The 14,269-nt window shown below is 46.3% G+C and overlaps 1 protein-coding gene and 1 pseudogene across 1 annotated transcript in view; both read left to right on the plus strand.

The window, feature by feature from the left end:
• The first annotated feature begins 1,092 nt into the window (after positions 1–1,092).
• On the plus strand, positions 1,093–2,372 carry LOC108532357 (etoposide-induced protein 2.4 homolog pseudogene; annotated as a pseudogene).
• A 10,184-nt stretch (positions 2,373–12,556) lies between these two features.
• Positions 12,557–14,269, plus strand: part of LOC108532319 (zinc finger protein 852) — a 15,338-nt gene continuing 13,625 nt past the window's right edge. Inside the window, 1 exon segment of the mRNA XM_017876316.1 lies at positions 12,557–12,599. The gene's annotated coding sequence lies outside the window, so the exon portion shown is untranslated.

Here is a 14,269-nt window from a genome sequence, read left to right on the forward strand (position 1 = left end):
ATGAGGTTTTGCCACGTTGCCCAGGCTGGTCTTGAACTCCTGAGCTCAAGTGATCCACCCACGTTGGCCTTCCAAAGTGCTGGGATTATAGGTGTGAGCCACTGTGCCCTGTCTTGTTCTTAACAATCTTTAATGTCGATGGGGGAAAGAAGAGATTTGGTCCTCGTTTCTCCAAGCGTGGCCCTCAGACTAACAGCTCTCCACTACCTGGGAGCTTGTTAGAAATACAGGCTTGTTGTGACACATTGAGGATGAAAAATAAAATTTTAAAAAGATAATAATACTAATAATAAGATGAAATGCAGGCTCTCAGGCCCTACCCTAGTCCCACAGTATCAGAGTCTTCTTTTTAACAGGCTTGCCAGGTGGTTTGTATGTACCTTCAAGTCTGAGAGGCACTGGTCTGGATGGAAACTTTTATTTACAATTTCTACTCCATCTCTAGGATCCCTGATAGTCCCAAGGAGGAGAGATTGAGAAGCAAAGGGCATATAACGGGGTTAACGTCATCTCCTTGACAGCAACTAGCAGGTCGTGCTGGAAGCTGTGGGCTCTAAAATCCCAAGGCAGAGGAGAAGGAAGCTGAAACCAGTGGAACCACTGGCCAGCCTCAGGGCCAAAGATAACTGGGGGTGGAGCAGTTTTTTGTACAGCCCCACCCTCCAGTCAGGCAGAGGCCAATCTTATAACCTTATTGGTACAAACTAAAGAAGAGGCTTCTACTACCTTTTTCATAAGAAATCAGTTGGAAACCTTTCCACGGGGTCAAAACAAATTTAGAGCAGTGCTTCTCAACTTCAATGCATGGAAGGACCACTTGGGGAGCTTTGCAAAAACCCAGTGCCTGAGCACCACCTACAAGATTCTGATTTAATCGGTTTGAAATGGGGTAGAGAGTTGCATTTAAAAAAATCTCCCCGTCTCTGCAGTCCAGGCATGGCCAGTGTGGGCAGAGCACCCCAACCCTGGGAGCACCCCGGTGGAGCAGGCTGCTTGGCACAGAGGAGTCAACTGGGCCTGTGGTGGTGGGTAAGGGGCCAGGCTGGAGCTGTGGTGGCAGAGCTGCGGGGTCCTTCATGAAGAGAGATTTGGGGGCACTTCTATCTCCTCTGCACAGTTGATAGTTTGGGTAGTGAAGACATGGCTGACAGTGTCAAAACCTTTCTCCAGGACCTTCCCAGGGGAGTCAAAGACTCCATCTGGGGTATTTGTACCATCTCCAGCTAGATGCTCCAATCCAGCAAAAGAGAAGAGCAGCATGGACGAAGGGCAAGCAGTGTCCTGGCACAGAGAATATCCCAGAATATAGAGTGGGAGCAAGAGAATGAGCAGCAAGTGTTGGTAGAATTTTCCAGTGTTGCATTTGGGATGGTGGAGTGCTCTGGTTCAGTCTATTCTTGCTTTATCGAGTGTTTATTCGTGGGCTTCAGTGAGTAACAGAGTGAATTACTTATGATCCATCACTGTGTGGAGATGCTTGGTCATGGCTGGAATTTTTCCTCATATAAATTTCCAGGGCTTTTTGGGTGCTCCCCTTGTTCCTGCCTAGCAAAGTTGTGAATGCCATTTGGTTCCAAGATACAGCTGACCTGGCATTTGAAGCATCAGGGAGGAAGCCTCACCCATTCCCTAGTATCCACAAAATAACTGCTGACATGCTCTCCACTCTTTTGCTGCAGGCTCTTTCACCCGTTCAGGGAATGTCTGTGAGTCTCTTTCCCACCCATCTTGTTGGTCAGCTGGTTACTCTCTGGCGTTTTTCTCTTCTTGACTCACTCTACTGCTTCAAATATGGTTGGTTCAATAAAGGAATTGAAATGTACCAGCGGTTGTCTAACTTAGAGAGGAACTCGCTTTACTACTTTGGGTTTGGTTTGCCCTTGGCTTTTCTCACAGCAATGCAGTCATCATATATTATCCATGGCTGTCTTTTCTCTATCCTCTTTCCTTTGTTCATTATCAGTGCAATAAGGCAAAGATCCCCAGCAAAACATACCTCTTCGAGTTGCACCTCTCCTCCTTGGTGGTCTTCTTAAGCAACAGACTCTTATACAAGACAGTCTCACCTGCAGTCTGCCTTGAGCAGCTCAACCTCTGCAGAGAAGTTCCCTTCACCACATATATCTCCACCTAAACTGAAGGCTACTGCAGGCCTGAGTCACCTGCCATTGAGGGGATGGGTGGGATTTGAAGGAGGCTGTGGCAGCTTTTTTCCCAGTTCACCTCCCCCTGCCAGGGAAGGCACGATTCATTCTGCCAAGGGCCCTCTGCATATCCCCTCTCTGAGGAATTGGAATCTTTTATCTCTGGTGCACATAAGGCAGAATCTTCCTGACACCAGTGTGTGGATTTTTAACACCACTGAGAGTTGAAAGGACCACAGTTTTTTTAGTGTTTTTTTTTTTTTTTTTTTTCTTTTTTCTCCAGCTATTTTTCTAGCATTTGCCAGTCCCTATGACTGGACGGATTTGAATATTTTGTCTTTCTCCCTGTGCCATTTACCTTCCCACCTTTCCTTCCTGCCTTCTACCACCCTTGGGTGAATGAAATTTGTAATTCCAGCTGTTGCATTTTGTGGATTTGTTATCTTTGTTGTTTTAATGTGAAGCACAAACATTGGATGTGGGAGGTAAAGTGTCCCAGTTGCTCCTGATCACTCTCTTTACAGCCGCCATTACTGGTCTTGTTTTCTTGTAACTCACGGTTAGGTTTTGGTCTCTCTTTGCTCCACTGCAAAAAAAAAAAAAAAAACCCTGGAAGAGATGAGATTGGGACAGGAAGAAAGACCTCACAGCCAGATCTTCAGACCGTCTGGGTTTTAAGGAGTGATTTTCTTTCTTTCCTTTGAAGGAGAAAAGCTATTTTCACTGGTACATTTAAACTCCCCCAACTCGGCGGAGGTACCAATTCTGGAGAAGTGCCACTGCAACACAATGCTCAGAGAGCCTGAACTTTTCAACTCTGTTGTGGGGTGTGGGGTAGAAATTTACTATTGGCCACTGCTGGGTCTGTTTCATATTTCAAAGGAATATTAGATGCTACAAAGAGGAACTGAAGGGCTAAACTTTTTAAACTAATTAAACCTGTGATTGGTTGGTGTTTTCCCATCATTTAAAGAGACTAAATATGGGGGGCAGATGTCAAAATACTTGTACAATTTCAAAATGTCACAATTAAATGTGAGCATATTTTCCCAGTGTTTCTAAATGCAGCTAAGGTTGAACTACCAATTTAGAGGTCTCTGGAGTGGTTCTCCAAGCATGGTGCCCCAAACAGCTGTGTCACCTGGGAACCAGTGATAAATGCAAATTCTCAGGTCCCTCCATAGACCTACTCAATCATAAATGTAAAAATGGGGTCCAGTGATCAGGGTTTTAACACGCTGTCCAGATAAGACTAATGTGTTTCCGAAGCATGTCATAAAGGCCAAAGAAACATACACAGGACGCAACTTGAAGGTCCCTTTTGTGGATTCCTGTAATAACCTACATGTGTTATTGAAGCCTGATGTTTAGATTCATGTACCTGATGTGCAGTAAGCCAAACACTGACACATCAGCACTTAGGAGCAGAGAAGGGTTTATTTAGTTTGGCCAAAGCGAGTGGGTGAGAGACCTTCCCTTACTTCATTACCAAGTCTTATGTTCAAAGACTTCCCTTTGAACATAACCGGTGGCTCTTCTGAGTAAAGTAGGTATGCAGGAGGTGGAATGCCCAAGAATCAAAGCTGTTTGCATCTCTCGGCCTGATCAAACTTCTGGATATCAAGAAGGTCTGCATCACCTAAGACTCATCGTGATTTATTTATTGTCACGTGTGTCCGTCTAGAAGACCATCTGAACAGGCTTAGTGTGGGCAACAAGGCTGTTTATTCACTTGGGTGCAAGTGAACTGAGTCCAAAAAGAGAGTCAGCAAAGGGAGATAGGAGAGGGGCAGCTTTACAGGACTTTGGTAGGCAGTGGAAAGTTACAGTTGAAGGTGGTCATCTGTTGTCAGCAGGGGAGGGGTCACAAGAGGCATGGTGGGGAGATCATGAGATCCATGGTCCTGCAGAAGAATGTCATAGGGTCGATTGATCAGTTAGGGTGGTAGGAACAAGTCATTATGGCGGAATGTCGTAAGGTTGGTTAATCAGTTAAGGCAGAAACTGGCTGTTTCACTTCTTTTGTGGTTTCTCAGCTGCTCCAGACCTCTTGGCTCCCACAGGCTGTCTGGATGTATATGTGCAGGTCACAGGGGTTACAATGGCTTAGCTCCAGCTCAGAAACCTGACATTTATTTGTTTGTTTATATTTAGAGACAGGGTCTCGCTCTGTCATACAGGCTGGAGAGTAGTGGTGGAATCATAACTTATTGCAGTCTGCAACTCCTAGGCTCAGGTGATCCTCCTGAGTAGCTGGAGCTACAGCACATCCAGCTAATTCTTTGAAAAATTTTTTTTTTTTGTAGGGAGGGTCTTCCTCTGTTGCCCAGGCTGGCCTCAAACTCCTGGGCTCAAGCAATCCTCTTGTGTTGTCAGCCACCCAGAGTGCTGGGATTAGAGGTGTGAGCCACTTGCCTGGTCTCCTTGTTCTTTAAAAGAAAAACAAGGCCAGGCGTGGTGGCTCACGCCTATAATCCCAGAACTTTGGGAGGCTGAGGCAGGTGGATCATGAGGTCAGGAGTTCGACACCAGTCTGACCAGCATGGTGAAACCCCGTCTCTACTAAATATACAAAAGTTAGCTGGACATGGTGGTGGGCGCCTGTAATCCCAGCTACTCGGGAGGCTGAGGTAGGAGAATTGCTTGAACCTGGGAGGCGGCTGCAGTGAGTCAAGATAGCGCCATTGTACTCCAGCCTAGGCAATAAGAGCGAAACTCTTTCTCAAAAAAAAAAAAAAAAAAAAAAAAAATTTGCTTGCCTGGCGCAGTGGCTCACACCTGTAATCCCAGCACTTTGGGAGGCTGAGGCGGGCACATCATGAAGTCAAGAGATCAAGACCATCCTGGCCAACATGGTGAAACCCTGTCTCTACTAAAAATACAAAAATTAGCTGGGTGTGGTGGCATGAACCTGTAGTCTCAGCTACTCGGGAGGCTGAGGCAGGAGAATCGCTTGAACATGTGAGGTGGAGTTTGCAGTGAGCCAAGATCACACCACTGCACTCCAGCCTGGCGACAGAGCAAGCCTCTGTCTCAAAACAACACAACACAAAACAAAACAAAACAAAAGCATTTGTGTTTTTATATTACGTTTATGTTACAAGCAGTACCTTCAGCAGAACCAGCAGCATGCTTATGCTGGGAATATCAGTGGTGTGTGTATTTGTTAATGGCTGCCAGTGTTGAAATGATACTTTGCTGTGACCCCCACTTCAGGGGTATGGACTGCTATATCTGTTGGGGGAGGAACGGAACAATGAAGCAAGTAGCCTAATAATCAAACTATAACTGGGGATAGATGCCCATTTCTGGTCCCTGTCAATCTAAGAGGAATGTTGACAAAAGAAAGTGTAACCAAAAGAGACTTACCAGGCCTAGACAGGATGCATGAGAAAAAAAATTTGTATCTTGCAATTTCACTAGTGTGTGTCTAGGTGCAGATTTATATTTATTTATCCTGTTTAGGATTTATTGGGCTTTCTAAATCTAAGGATTTTGGTTTTTCAATAATTTTGGAAAATTAACAGCTATTCTATCTTTGAATACATGTGGTTAATTTTTTTCTTTTCTGGAACTCACAATAGCCGTAGGCAAAACCTTATAATTTCTTCCTCTATGTCTCTAAGACTCTTTCATATTTTCTTTTTGTGTGTGTGAACCTATGGATTCTACTGAAACTTTCATATTTTAAATCTCTACATCTCTGTGCAGGAGAGTTTTCAGGTCATCTAATATGCAAAATTACTTGAAACAGAAGTCCTGCCCACAACTGTTGATTGGTTTAGAAATGGACACGCAACTTCAACTGACCAACCAAAGCCTTTTTTGAATTAGAACTAAAGGCAAAGCTATTAGATGTGTTCTAACTGACTTTCTAGTCTCTGGTTTCAGAGATTTCTAAGATCCAGCTGCACCCCTGCTGTTCAAGTGTTTATGTAAGATACTTCCCCTTTTGCTCCAACTAGTTTGATCTGTGGCTCTTACGTATGATGAAGAGAGCCCTAATTAATGCATAGGATTATTTCAAAATTTCCAAGTACCATTTCAGAGAGGGAGTGAGGAACTGCAGACTAAGGATGATGTGGGAAATTTGAGAGATTTTTAAAAACTTTGTATATTCATTATCTATATGTTGCTACAAACAAATTATCCCCAAACTTATGGCTTAAACAACAAACATTTCCTGTATCACCGTTTCTGTAGGTCAGGCATTCAGGAGTAGCTTAGCTGATTTGTTCTTGCTCAAAGTCTGTCCTGAGATTTTAACTGTGATGTTGACCGAGGCTGTCATCATCTAAAGGCTTGCTTGGCACTGGAGGAACCACTTCCATGATGGTTCACTAATGTGACTGTTGAAGTGGGGCCTAAGTTCCTCGCTAGCTCTTGGCAGGAGTCCTCAGTCTCTTGCCACATGGGCCTTCCATGATGCTGCTTAAGTGTTCTTAAGGCATGGCAGCTAGCACCCTTTAATGTGAGTGATCTCAGAAACAGAGGACAAAGGAAGCCATAGACATTTTTACAACCTAGTCTTGGAAGTGACCTGTCATCACTTCTGCCTTATTCTATTTGTTAGAAGCAAGTCACTAAGTCCAGCTCCATCTCTTGAAGAGCGAAGTAGCAAAAAATTGTGGACATACAGTTGACCCTTGAACAACATAGGGGTTAGGAATACTGACCCACCATGAAGTAGAAAATCTGCATATAACTTTTGCCTCCCCCCAAATTTAACTACTAATCATCTACTGTTGACCAGAAGCCTTAGAGATAACATAAATTGTTGATTAACACATATTTTGTATGTAACATGTATTATAGACAGTATTCTTACAATACAGTAAATTATGAAAAGAAAATGTTGATGAGAAAACTGCGCAGTTGTAGTGGCTCATTCCTGTAATCCCAGCACTTTGGGAGGCCCAGGCAGGATTGTTTGAGGACTGGAATTCAAGAGCAGCCTTGGCAACATAGTGAGACTCCATCTCTACAAAAATTATTTTTGGCTGGATGCAGTGGCTCACGCCTGTAATCCCAGCACTTTGGGAGGCCGAGGAGGGCAGATCACGAGGTCAGGATATCAAGACCATCTGGCTGACATGGTGAAATCCCATCTCTACTAAAAATACAAAAAATTAGCCAGGCGTGGTGGCAGGCACCTGTAGTCCCACCTACTCAAGAGGCTGAGGTAAGAGAATGGCATGAACCCGGGAGGTGGAGCTTGCAGTGAGCTGAGATTGTGCCACTGTACTCCAGCCTGGGCAACAGAGCAAGACTCCTTCTCAAAAAAATAATAATAATAATAAAATTTTTTTTGATTAGCTGGGCAAGCCAGGTGCGGTGGCTTACACCTGTAATCCCAGCACTTTGGGAGGCCGAGGCGGGCAAATCACCTGACGTCGGGAGTTTGCGACCAACCTGACCAACATGGAGAAACCCCGTCTCTACCAAAAAATACAAAATTAGCTGGACGTGGTGGCACAAGCCTGTAATCCCAGCTACTGGGGAGGCTGAGGCAGGAGAATCGCTTGAACCCGGGAGGCAGAGGTTGCAGTGAGCTGAGATCGCGCCATTGCACTCCAGCCTGGCAACAAGAGCAAAACTCTGTCTCAAAAAAAAAAAAAAAAAAAAAATAGCTGGGCATAGTGGCATGCATCTGTGGTCCTAGCTACTTGGGAGTTTGAGGCAAGAGAAACCCTTGAACCCAGAAGTTTGAGGCTGCAGTGAGCTGTGATCATGCTGCAGCAACAGAGTGAGATCCTATCTCAATTAAAAAAAAAATCTTCTCAGACCTGTAATCCCGGCACTTTGGGAGGCCAAGTTGAGAGGATGACTTGAGCCCAAGAGTTCGAGAGCAGCCTGGGCAATAAGAAGAGATCCCATTTCTACAAAAATTTTAAAAATTAGCATGTGTGGTGGTGTAAACCTGTGGCTCCAGCTACTCTAAAGGCTTAAATGGGAGGATTGCTTGAGCCAGGGAAGGTGAGGCTGAAGTGAGCTATGATTGCGCCACTGCACTCTAGCCTGGGTGACAGAGCAAGATCCTGCAAAAAAAAAAAAAAAAGAAAAAAAAGAGAAAATTGGAGAGAAAGTATATTCTATGTGAGTTAAGGTGGACGTGGATCATCAATATAGGTGCCTCTCATCCTTCACTGTCTTCACATTGTGTAGGCCTGAGGGAGGTAAGAGAAAGAGCTAGGCAGCTAGTCTTCCTGCTCAGGGCAGGAAGAAAATTGCTATGTATCAGTTGGACCAGCCATCAAACTTGTTGTCAAGGGTCAATCTGCATTTGAAAAACTATCATGTCACTTCCTCTAATGGGTCAATATAAAGGTCACATTAGCCGCTGCTGCTCTTCCGACCACCATTCACCTGAATTACAACCTTCCTTTCTTAGAGAGGATCTTGATTGTCAGTTTTTAGCACGTCACTACTCCTCATGTCAGGAACTACCACATGTTTGTCAGTCACGCTAACCTGCATGTTTGGCCATGGACCCAAAAGGCCTGGGAAAGACCTGATGAACTGCTAACATTTCGCTCCAGACCCAGACGAAACCTCAGCAGGGTTACCCAGACCTCATCACCTGACCTACATTCCTTTGGCACTCTCCCCTTATGATGGCCGAGGTAAGATAGTATGCTGCCAATTCACAGGATCCCTCGTTGGGTACACCATGTCATGGTGTTCAGGCAGGGAGTGTGCCTGGGCGCCCTGTGACTACCCAGCCCATCTTATTTCTCGGAGTATGTCTCCAGTGCTGTCTCCTGATTGGAAGGAACAGTTGAGGCATTCCTGACTTTGTATGTTAACTGCCTCTGCCACTGTCCACTGATTGATGCATTATACAAGATAGAAGTGTCAACTGGTACTCCGTGGTACAATCGTTCTACTAACGACTCCCCCTAGTACCTATTCATCTTAGGGCTTTGTATAAGTCTGCATCCAACTTTCATGTATACTCTATAACACCCGCTCACAGAACAACTGTGGTTTCTGGTATCTCCAGACCTGGCTTCTCTGCCCCCCTACCTCCACCTAACAATCCTAGCGCCCAGGGGCCCATACAAGATAAACTATTTTCCGGCTGGTCCTTGACAATTAGGTATAACAGAGCCATGGCCATGTGGGAGATCATAAGCACAGGAACGATCCAGCTTCTCCTTCTGGCAACGCAAATCCCAACTCATCTCCAACCTACTCAGGAGAACAATGACCCTAGGCTCGGTGTTGAGGAATATAAAGACCGGGTCCTTAATCCCTGGCGCCTCATCACACCAGCTGTCCCCACCTTGTGGATCCATTCTCATCTTTCGTGACAGCAAGCCATCCGTGGAATCAATTCATTATGATCCGAGTCAACTATTAATTCGGTGATTCGGGAGGGGCTATAGGAGCTGTTTTTCCATCTTGTCTCATTCTACCTGTGAGGAGGGGTTGCAGGGAGGGAAAGAAATTGGCCTCCTCAACACTTCCTTCCAGTCCACAGACAAAACTGAAACTGTTACCTAGGTCTCTTCTTCTCAGGGATGATACTTAAAAGAGTAACAACCAGTGGCTGGGTGTGGTGGCTCACTCTTGTAATCCTAGCACTTTGGGAGGCCAAGGCAGGTGGATCACCTGAGTTCAAGACAAGGCTGGCCAAGATAGTGAAACCCCATCTATACCAAAAATACAAAAATTAGCCGGGTGTGGTGGTGCACACCTGTAGTCCCAGCTACTTGGGAGGCTGAGGTGGGATGATGGCCCGAGCTCAGGAGGCAGAGGTTGCAGTGAGCCGAGATCCTACCATTAACTGCACTCCTGCCTGGGCGATAGAGCCATACTTTGTCTCAAAAATACATAAATAAGCAGACGCAGTGGCTCATGCTTGTAATCCTAGCACTTTGGGAGGCCAAGGCAGGTGGATCACCTGAGTTCAAGACAAGGCTGGCCAAGATAGTGAAACCCCATCTATACCAAAAATACAAAAATTAGCCGGGTGTGGTGGCACACTCCTGTAATCCCAGCTACTCAGGAGGCTGAGGCAGGAGAATCACTTGAACCCAGGAGGCAGAGGTTGCAGTGAGCCAAGATCGCGCCACTGCACTCCAGCCTGGGTGACAGAGCGAAACTCCATCCTAAAATAAAATAAAATAAAATAAAATAAAATAAAATAAATAATAAACAAGGCCGGGCGCTGTGGCTCACTCCTGTAATCCTAGAACTTGTGGGAGGCCAAGGGGGGCAGATCACCTGAGGTCCAGTGTTCAAGACCAGCCTGGCAGATATGGCGAAATCCCATCTCTACTAAAAATGCAAAAATTAGCTGGGCATGGTGGCCTGTGTCTGTGGCCCCAATTACCGGGTGGCTGAGGCAGGAGAATCACTTGAACCCAGGAGGGGAGGCAGAGGTTGCCATGAGCTGAGATCACACCACTGCCTTCCAGCCTGGGTGACAGAGGGAGACTCCATCTCAAAAAAAATTAAATAAATAAAAAATAAATAAATTCCTAATGCTAAATGCCACATAATCAAACCAAAATTTTACGGAAGTATGTGAATCCCCTAACAGACCAGTTTTTCCTGCAAATAGGAAATTCATAGCAACCATTCAGAAAGAGCCCAGTTAACCCGAGTTAGCATAAGGCCCCCTCTGCTTTAATCCTTAAAAGAAAAGTAACCTGATGTTAATCAATCTATTTTTTTCTATTGTTTGGCTTTCTTGTTCCCACCTTTAAAAACCCACTGTTCTGCCACATGCTGTCTGTTTTACAGAAGTTTTTACTACTTTGTACCTGCTTCTCCAACTCATAATGTTACACAGTCTCTCCAGGTTGTAACCCAAGAAGCAGCCTGCTCTTTCTCGTTCTCTCTCTCTTCCTTCTCTCTTTTATTCCTTTTCTCTCACTTCCCTGCTTTCCTCCCTCCGTCCCTTCCTCTCTTCCCTGCTTCCTTCCTTCCTTCCTTGGGTCTTGCTCTATCGACTAAGCTGGAGTACACTGACTCAATCATAGCTCACTGCAGCCTCGACCTCCCCGGCCCAAGCAATCCTTCCGCCTCTGCCTCCGTAGTAGCTGGGACTACAGGCGCACACCACCACGGCCAGCTAATGCTCTTTCTGGCCTGAGTTTTGACCCTCATCCTAACCTGTTGTTCTTTGAGTACACTCTGGGCCTTGATGCGTTGGGTCATTCCTGCTTTCCCAGGTGGTAACCGTTCCTGGGCAGGGATTTTAGTTTTCCTTGGAATCTTGCCCCCTCACTATCCTGCCCACAACCCCCTACGTCTAGCTTCTGGGATCCCAGCTAGGAGCCATGCTATCTCCAACTCTCCCTCTACGGCGACTTGGGACGGGAGAGCTTTTATGAAGCACCGTAATGAAAAGACCAAAAGATTTGGATTCAGTGGCTATTCCAGTTACGGACTCTATTTCCTTGGGCAACTCAAATCAGTGCGTGGCAGCCAGTGTATTATGAGCTACCGGAAGTATACAGAAAAATACCAGAAAAAATACAAGCATTATCATCAGTCGCTCTCAATTAAATAACTGTTACATTTCAACATAGTGTTCGTAACCACTTTACATTGATGTATTTGTGTAATTTATTATAATCTGTTTTTCCCACGAAGCTGCAGCTCCATCCAAAGTGGGCAATTGAGTATCTTGGTGTTGGGAAAGGCAGTCAGTCATGTGCAGCCTGATGACCCTTGAACAGTTGCAAAACTGTGCCTAGGGCTTGTAGCATTTACTTAAAAGGAGATAATGAGCACTCATGCCAGTGCTGGGCTTATTGCCTTGTTTGGGAATTTCCCCATTCAAGGGTTTTATGTTTGGAGACTTGCTGGCCCTATTTTGTTTCTTTGTTTTTTGAGACGGAGTCTCGCTTTGTCTCCCACGCTGGAGTGCAGTGGCATGATCTCGGCTAACTGCAACCTCCGTCTCCCAGGTTCAAGCGATTCTCCTGCCTCAGCCTCCCAAGTAGCTGGGATTCCAGGCGCCGCGCCACCACACCCAGCTAATTTTTAAAATTATTTTTGGTAGACACAGGGTTTCACCATGTTGGCCAGGCTGGTCTCGAACTCCTGACCTCAAGTAATCCGCCCGCCTCGGCCTTCCAAAGTGTTGGGATTACAGGCGTGGGCCACCGTGCCAGGCCGCTGGCCCTATTTTCACTGCTAGCTTTGGATCCTTTTCTTCCCTGAAAGGAGAGAGGCCTCCAGGGCAGCCGTGTAGACCCGATGGGAGGGATGTAGGATAACACGCCAAAGCCCATATAGGTCCGGAACGCGCCTAAGCATCAGAGCATGGAAGGGAAGTGTCCAGCGGAGGGAGACAAGAGATATTGGACAAGCCCCGCCGTCCCCCGCCCCCCGCCCTGGGGCCAGGGAAAAGCAGAGACGTTGGCTCTCCCAGTTTCCTAGAGGGGCCGCGGAGGACCTGGGGAGGTGACACGCGTGCGCAACTGGGGCAGTCGGGAGGTAGGCGCGGGGCAGTCGGCTGAGGTGGCTGCGGTAGGATGATTGTCTGTCGGTGGCGGGAGTAGGTGAGCAGCCCGGCGGGGCGCGGGGTGGGGAGCGGGGGCACCTGTGCAGGCGAGAGTGGCGGGTGAGGNAAATTAGGAAGAGAAAGTATATTTATTTATTAAGTGGAAGTGGATCATCATATAGGCCTTCATCCTCACTGTCTTCACATTGTGTAGGCTGAGGAGGAAGAGAAAGAGTAGGAGCTAGTCTTCCTGTCTCAGAAGCAGCAGAGGCAGAAGAAAATTCATGTATCAGTTGACCCAGGCCATTCAAATCCATGTTGTTCAAGGGTCAACTGCATTTGAAAAACATCATGTCATTCCTCCATGGGTTATAAAGGTCACATTAGCCCTGCTGCTCCATCCAGACCACCATTTCACCTGAATTTACAACCTTCCTTCTTAGGAGGATCTTGATGTCAGTTTTTAGCACTCACTACTCCTCATGTCAGGAACTACACCCATGTTTGTCAGTCACGGAACCTGCATGTTGGCCATGACCAAGGCTGGAAGACCTGATGAACTGTAACATTTCCTCCAGACCCCAGACAAACCTCAGATGGGTTACCCCAGACCTCATCACTGACCTACATCCTTCATATGATGGCAGTAGATAGTATGTGCACACTTCACAGGAGTCCCTCGTTTACACCAGTCATGGTGTTCAGCAGGGAGGTGCCTGGGCCCTGTGACTACCCAGCCACTTGATTTTTGCGTACTGTCTCCAGTCTGTCTCCTGATTTGGAAGGAACAGTTGAGGCATTCTGACTTTGTATTTAACTGTCCTCTGCCACTGTCCACTGATTGATGATTATACATAAAGTGTCAACTGGATACTCAGTGGTACACATCTTCCTACTAACGACTCCCCTAGTCCTTTCATCTTGCCTTTTATAAGTCTGCATCCAACTTGTTATACTCTTAACACCCTCAACAGAACAACTGTGGTTTCTGTATCTCCCTGCTTCTCTGCACCCCCTACCTCCACTAACATCCTAGCAGCCAGGCCATACAAGATAAACTATTTTCCGGGGTCTTGACATTAAGGTAACCAGAGCCAGGCCATGTGGGAGATCATAAGCACAGGACACATCCAGCTCTCCTTCTGGCAAGCAACCCACTCATCTCCAACCTACTCAGAGAACAATGACCTAGGCATGTTGAGAATAAAAGAGGTCCTTAATCCCATGGCCCTCTCACACCAGCTGTCCCCACCTTGTGGATCCATCTCATCTTTCTGACAGCAAGGCCAATCCTGAATCATTCATATGATCCAGCAACTAAAGGGTTAATTCGGTGATTCGGGAGGGGCTATAGGAGCTGTTTTTCCATCTTGTCTCATTCTACCTGTGAGGAGGGGTTGCAGGGAGGGAAAGAAATTGGCCTCCTCAACACTTCCTTCCAGTCCACAGACAAAACTGAAACTGTTACCTAGGTCTCTTCTTCTCAGGGATGATACTTAAAAGAGTAACAACCAGTGGCTGGGTGTGGTGGCTCACTCCTGTAATCCCAGCACTTTGGGAGGCCTAGGCAGGTGGATCACCTGACGTCAAGAGTTCAAGACCAGCCGGGGCAACATGGCAAAACCCCATCTCTACAAAAAAAAAAAAAAAAAAAAAAAAAAAC

The sequence above is a fragment of the Rhinopithecus bieti genome, unplaced genomic scaffold (genome assembly GCF_001698545.2).
Source record: "Rhinopithecus bieti isolate Rb0 unplaced genomic scaffold, ASM169854v2 scaffold_9581, whole genome shotgun sequence".
Taxonomy (NCBI): Eukaryota; Metazoa; Chordata; class Mammalia; order Primates; family Cercopithecidae; genus Rhinopithecus; species Rhinopithecus bieti.